At 35.5% G+C, this 7,931-nt stretch overlaps 1 pseudogene; it reads right to left on the reverse strand.

Annotated features, from left to right (window-relative positions):
- Nucleotides 1–6,793: 6,793 nt before the first annotated feature.
- Nucleotides 6,794–7,123, reverse strand: LOC149258858 (peroxidase 1 pseudogene; annotated as a pseudogene).
- Between the last annotated feature and the right edge of the window lie 808 nt (nt 7,124–7,931).

Below are 7,931 nucleotides of genomic sequence, written 5' to 3' on the forward strand. Positions count from 1 at the left end.
CACTTTACCTAACTCTATACTAGACCAAGTTATACTTAACTATTTCCTATGTGTCGGAATATCCTAACATGCCTTGGGGCACCATTTTTACTGTATCCATTAGTTCAATGCCTTCTCCGAGTGTTAGAAGCCCATAAACTTACAAATGATGGCATGCTCTTGCACATATTCAGGGTCCTCAATTTTCAGGGTTGAGATCTTCTTTGTTTTTGGTTTACAAGAATTTGTTATCGGTAACTGAGTCGAGATCTTTCTGATGATCCTGCAAAGTTGTTGTTTGGTTGTTGGACCAACGTTCTATTCTTGCCAATTCCCCAATTTCGAAAGCCCCAGTCTCGTGACAACCTCCCCCCTACTAGCTCCCCTCAGGGGCTTGGCGCCTACCCTCAGGGCCCAAGTCTTCCAATTTTCCCCAACATTCTCAGAGTGTTTCGAGAACCAGACTTGTATTAACACATAGACACTTACAACCTCCCTACCTACGACCCCATGGGGGGGGGGTTGCCAAGCAGACAAGAAACTGGAGTTCGCTTAGGTAAAATGCCTATTGAACCAACCCAATAAGCCCCATGCGAGAGAGTAGAATTCCAAAATGGAGTGATACTCGTGAAAAACCCATGGAACTGTGATTATTCCCGTAGACATCTGCCACCAAGCTAATCACCCTGCCCAAAATTCTCTCACCCACAAATCCCGTGCTCCCATGCAAACCCCAATTAACAGACGAGGCATAGAGAAGCATAATGGAGTATATGCAGAACCATTTAGCATACCTGGTAACCAGCAATTGGAGTCGTTGGATCACCCTACCTTCCCGAAGCCTTTGCTCCACTTTTACCATTGTCACCTCTTCTCTCACAACCTCCGAAATGTTATCCTTCTCCATGGTCTGTAAACTTGGTTGCATGCAATTGCCACCTTCCCTCATCCCTCTTGTCTTAAACATGCCGACGACCACTGCGCCCAACTCTTCAAGCGTTTGGGAGGTGGTGGCACCATTCCTTGGTGTCCTTTTCATGATGGCAGCCTTAATGGCTTTGTCCGCCAGCTCACACGTAGATCGAGGTATATTCCGAAAAATTATAACAAAACAATGATAAATGATTTAAAGTTAAATATTTAGTTTAATTTTTATAAGATTAAATATAATAATCTTACATATGTAATCAATATAATAAAAAAAGATTGAAATAAGTAAAAATAAAAATGAAAAAAACACATAACCGAATAGATTTCATCTCTATTAGAATTTATGTGTAGGAGTGTAAAGCTTTTAAAGGAAGAGAAATAATATATTTTACAAATATAAAGTGTTTTTATAAAAATTATATATATCTCAATGTTTTAAAACTCTGCCTCCGACTCTGACTCGGGCGAGGGTCGACTCTGACTCCGACTTGGTATTGACTCGATCGGCTCGATTTCATTGACTCGGTCATTGTAAAAAATACATTAAATATTTATTTTTTATAAAAACGCATAATTTTAAAGATTTTCATTCATGTTTCCAAACACACAACATTAGAATATAGATAGAAGACAACATATGATCAAAGTAGGCTCATGAATATATCCATTATATCAAAATGGCGCCTAGTGCACTATCCAATACATACACGATGATGATATAGAGATCAAAACAAAAACACATAAGCAAGGAGGCTATAAATGGCCTCTACAACAAAAGTCTGTGACTAGTACTACTGGCTATTGCTAGAGTTGCCAACATCATCTGGCTTAGTGTTACTTGGGAGCGGGAGCGAGAGTGAAAACTGGAGCGGGAGCGACATTTTCAGAAGCTCTCGATTTGTGAGCGATTCCCGGAGGAGTTCGACAACCAATGTCACTAACATCAAGGTACATAGAGGGATTGGTGCTCTTGATTAAATACGAGTTCCATACCCTAATACATGACAAAATTCAATGGAAACATTGCAATCCCCCAATCATGAAATCCTGAAAAACTGATAAGTCTGTTGGATTTTGAATGAAATCTAAAATTCTACTTTCTCCATATGAAATCCAATGAGGTCGGAATCACTCTCAAACATCTTGAGTCATTTCATGGTAATGTTAAAAATTTAAGTAAAAGGATGAAAATGAAGATTAAGGAGAATGTCACTTTTACTTTAAGAATTTAACATTACCATGAAATTTGAATAACATATCAATACCAGGAGAGGGGATTGCACCCCAAAGACCAAAAAACCAATTAATAAAACCATTTGGAGTCCCCCACACTCAGAAAAAACATAAAAATATAAAAAAAATTGCGTTTTTGGGGTTTACTGGCTGCATGAAGTGACCCGGCCGAGTTGATACAGACTCGGTCGAGTCGGCCAAGTTAAGACTGACCCGGCCGAGTCATGCCATGACTCGGCCGGGTCAGTCTTAACTCGGCCGACTGAACCGGTTCGACGGCCGAGTCGCAAATTTTTTTACCGGCTTGGACCAACTCGGCCGAGTCGGTTCCGAGCTGACCAGCTTTTAAAACATTGATATATATATATATATATATATATATATATATATATATATATATATATATATATATAATATTTTATTTTTTATTATTTTAATATTTTAAAATAATCTATTTTTACAAATATAAAGATTTTATATGTATATAAAAATATTCAACTCCTTAAAATTAGTGTTTTTCTATATTTTTAAAGAAATCTAACATATATTTAACAAATTAATCTATGTATATATTACCCAAATATTTTTGTGATATTCTCATTTTACTTAAATAATTATTTCAATATATTTTTAAAAACATGTACCTTATTATTCCAAATCTCTATTATTAATAACAAGTGCTGCATGCAGCCGGTAGTCCCTGCCTAACCATATAATATGCCATTTGTTAAGGCTCATAACCGTTTTATACACATGGTATCCATGGGAGGGTTAGAAGTCTAGCAAAAACCCTATTTCAGGATATCATGAACAAATCACTTTTATCTTCACGTTAGGATAACTTCACACAAAGTTTGGGGTGAATTGAGAAATGTATGACGTGTAAACTAAGGAAGAGAAAGTCAATTTAGGAATTAAGTTGAATGTCTTTGGTACAACGGAAGCAAAATTCTTTTATTTCCTCAAGTCGTACCTGTAACGATTGAAAATAATATAGGGGATTAGTATGTTTAGGTACGAGGTAAAGAGTCAAAAGAGGCTATTTATGGAAACCAAAAAAAAAAGACTTGCAACAGAGAATAATATCTAATAAAGAGCACATAAATTTCCTTCCTCCTCAACCTGGGGATATCAAGATAAAAACATTAGTAATATAAAATAAGAAGAGTAATATTTGAATGTAAAACCATGGAAGCGAAATATGTGGAAATATTGAGAAATAAAATTGTTTAGATACATGTTGAAGACAACCATATCTCTGGGTAAATTGGCCCATTCAAGTACGCATAAACAAAATAACATTAGTAAACTAAACAAAATAAGATTAGTAAACTAAATTATAACTTAAGATCCCTCTCTCTACATAAGAAAAACATAAAAATTGAATGATCCTAATTTATAAAGGTTAAAATGTAAACCAACATTAATTTAGTGTTAGGGTTTCACTACATGTAAACCCTATTCGTACGAAGAAATAAAATTGAAGAAAATACATAACTAGTCTGTAGTAGGATAGAAAGAATTCAACACTACAATAATGGAAGAAATTTTGATAATTAGTGAAAAAGTATGCCACTCTAGCCATTGTGTGCTATCGTGCTTTACATGACACTGAAGATATGTTTGATATAATCAATTAATATGGTTTTGAGACAAATTAGACATTGCAGGGCTTTGAGCCAAATTAAACACATTATGTAAATTTAATAGGCATCAAAACACATACCTCTGAGCTACTCGCTGCCACCACCGGTGTCACCGCCTTGCTGCCACCTCTGAGCTACTCGCTGCCACCACCTCTCAGAAATTGGACACCTATCATAAAAAATAAACTCTTAATCCCACTCGCCATTTCCTATGTTATTCTGCTTAATCAATTCACCAAGGTTAATGTGGTTGAGGTTGACAGCCGGTGGAAACATCAACCCTGTCATTTGCAGTTGAAGAACTGAACTTTGAACGTTTATACATTTATAACCAGAACATTTCGAACCAGAAACATGACAAATCAGACTTCCAAGTTTGCTACAACGGATCTGGAATGGAACCAAGGAATTGGGTCGCTAATACCTATTGGAATACATGAATTGTCGCAACAAATCAGACTTCCAAGTTTGCTAGTGATGAATTCGATTACAATATATTTGCCTGTAAGACAGGTATAAAATCTGTTGGCATATTTTAGTCCCTGCTGGGGTTGAGAAACAACGGGGTTGAGAAACAAGTGTGGGGGAAGATATGTGCAAAACATTTCGACGTTGCAGACATGATGTTGCAGACATGATATTTCAGAATAAAATATATATTAAAAAAAAAGAATTGAAACTACGCTGGATAATAGTATAATGACTATTGTTCGTTGCTGTGTGCGCTTCAACGCTGGCCCTGCTAAAGTGTATATTGCTGATAACTAAAGCTAGCAGCCGGTGGCAAATAATATTTAGAGGTTGAAGTTGCTTACAAGATATTCGGAGGAACCACCCCTTCACTTTCCTCTCTGGGAATAACTTTTTAGAATTGTACTAACTGTACAAAAATGCTGATACGCAATCTTCATAATGATTCCAAACCTATTCTGATACGCAATCTTCATAATGATTCCAAACCTATTCTGAGCATGATAGTTGTGTTCTAGTGCAAACCAAAACATAAAACGTTGATGCATAACCTGCCAAATTAATTTTACAGGTGTAGTGGAATAAATTTTATACAACCGAGAAACATAACAACCAAATAAATACGGAAAATATATTGCATGTTTGAACATACTTCCATTTGGAATCGACCTCTTAATGTATGAACATATAAAATGATCAACAATGCACTTATGTTTCTACTGCATAATGTAAAGAGGTAATGTTTTGCACACCCAGGTCAGTAGCATACTACCTGTGGACCATACAAAAGAGTACACGGTAGAATGTTAAATGTGATAAGATGTGAATCGAAGTTCAGAATTACACCAATTAGCATTGTTAAACCATCAACAAACCCAGTTGACAACAAAGAGGATAATCAACCATCAAAAGTGATTGATTTATAAAAGAAATTTACATGCATTCAAGTACCCTGGTGGCCTTACGATTAAAAAGAAAAAAATAACTATGTTACAAACAAGAATTACATGCATATGAAAATATGCTTGTCCTAGAATATCATTACTAGATTTAAAAAAAATAAAAAATATTCGACTAGATTCTCAAGATCTCCCTGAAACATCAAAGAGGAATAGCCGGTACACTTTAGATAATAAAAAGGCCACTTTGCCTTCTTAACTACCAATAGTCCAGTTCATGCAAGTAGCAAGAATTTTGAAGTAAACATTGCAACAACATTGTAGTTCCAAGTGGTGTTCCCTCCAAAAATTTATGTGCGGAAATCATGGACCATTATGCCCATTATTCCACCCTTGAACTTGAAGCAGCTCATATGAATAAGTATACATAATATCAACCAACAGTTTAGTCCAAGAAGATTGTGAGATTTACTTTCTCCTTGTCTTGTCCCGCTTTGCTTTTATAAACTTTCTATTACCCCTATCGCCTCCGGCACCAAGAGAGAACCCATGGAAGCTGCTAATACTCAGATGGGGTATATACACAACTGAAGAACTCAGATGTCCTTATTCAGATCTGCGAGAGACAAAGCTTTTAAAAATCTTATAGTAACTCAAATCATCTGAGACTCTAAATATAAACTACACTCCATACTGCAGTAATTATTATTTCCAACCACAACCACCCTGGAATCTTATTTTCTATCTTGTCTATGAAAAATAAATATTATCCCTACTAAACCTTCACGTGAAAGTAAATGTCTTTTTCTTAATGTTTAAATTTAAAATTATATGTAACAGTAATATTTTATAAATGTTTTTATTTTAACAGTGAATTTGAAATGCTATATTTGATATTTTTCAAACATAAAATTTTTAAAATTTAGAAACAATTTTTTATTTTTTACATGTCGAACTATGTTGAATCTTAATTAAAGTCAGTTATCATCATCTTGTTAATTTTCAAATCAAATTACCAATTATTTATTTAGAGAAACTAAAAAAAATAAAAAAACTTATACAACTAATAAATGAAGTAATTTGATATAGATTTATTGTATTTGTTTAGTTTGAGAGTTTTTTAAATATAATTTTTCTCGGATTTAATTGAAATTTTATAAAATAACAAATTTGAGTAACAAATTTTATGCTATAATATAATTTACACATTAAAAACACATTTTTAAAACAAAAAATCAAAATTTAATCCAAAATTATTTCACAAAATTTCGACCAAAAAAACATGGAATAGTTACTCAATGCCTTAAAAAAACACAACAGTCCTGTCCACCAGTACTCATTCCTCGAAGACATTGAAATATCACTAAGCATTGTTTATTATTAATATAGAAACTAATCTACGGAAATATCCGTAAGCATTATTCATAATAAGTACAGAAACTTCCCACCGACAAGCGTTTAGCAATTAACGAAAATTTGAGCGTCTAATTATTACATAAAAATGTCCAATCCTGCCACCGTTGAAGCCTCATTATTTGGTAGGGATTATTTCTTAGGTAACCAGGTAAGGAACAGAACAGGAATTAAAAATTTAACTAGCCAGAGAGTATTATGATCAACTAGTCTTCCTGTTCCTTAGTTGACAAAGGCGCACCTCTTTCTGATTTCCCCAGCACTACCAGTAAGCACTCTGATACTTCCCATTCGCTGAATTGAGATTTTGAAGTTCTGAATAAAGTTGTCTCCCTCTAACTGCTTCTCGGCAATACTTTTGGAAGTGGAGTCAGTGAGAAGCACGACATCTGATTGGAATAACCCTCTGTTTGATTCCAGAGTACTGTAATAATGCCTGTCGAAGTTGAGAGAGCTGCCAGGATCCATTGGCACTGTGGTTGTATTGTCAGCTAAGCTCGTGCACTTAGTCTTGAGCTCCTCTGCATAGGACTTGTCCAGGGAGGGATCCATGTCACCTTTCCCAGTGAAGTTGTAGAGTCTGTTGCTGAAGAAATTGCACAGCCCGACTCCGATAGTATGTCCACCTATAGCATTACCCAATCAAAACCTAATTTGTTAGATATAGCAGAAACATTGCGAGCTCGATATTTATATATATATATATATATATATATATATATATATATATATATATATATATATATATATATATATATATATATATATACCATTTTGAATTGTATTTGTGTATATTTAGTTCGAGATTAGATATGGAGTTACCCGATAGAACAACTAAGTCTTCAACATGCAAAATCTCGTGGGCTTTCAAACACGCAAAATCCCGTGGGCCCACAATTTTACCACCTGCCTACCTCTCATCCTTCTTGCATACCCAACGTCTTTACCCGTCTCTTTTGCATGTCCAACGTGTCGCACGACCATTATAGGCGGGCGTTTGATGAAGCTCTGCAGGGATCTGCCTCTCGTGTTGCCGTGGGAAATAGAAACTTGCAAGTACAGTTTAGGGGGAGGCGGATGGGTAAGCTCGCTCGAACAACCACAAGATGTATCACTCGACCAAGGGCCGCCTTCAAGCCATGAATTTCGCTCTGGTTTGTGCAAGTAGAAAACAAGACAATGTGAGCAGTCAAAATTCAAGAACTATTGGCCTTGTCATCAGACCGGGAGACTTTGCCATGCACAAACCAGGTAAGCACACAATAAACTCTCGAAGTGAAGAAAGAGAAGTTTCATGAGGGTTTTAGATGCAGCATGTTGGCCCTTTATCCATTGTTTGGGTTCCTCTTAAAGGACTGGA

This window comes from Pinus tabuliformis, chromosome 6, assembly GCF_031772625.1.
Source record: "Pinus tabuliformis cultivar Carrire ecotype Pingquan chromosome 6, CPIR1, whole genome shotgun sequence".
Taxonomy (NCBI): Eukaryota; Viridiplantae; Streptophyta; class Pinopsida; order Pinales; family Pinaceae; genus Pinus; species Pinus tabuliformis.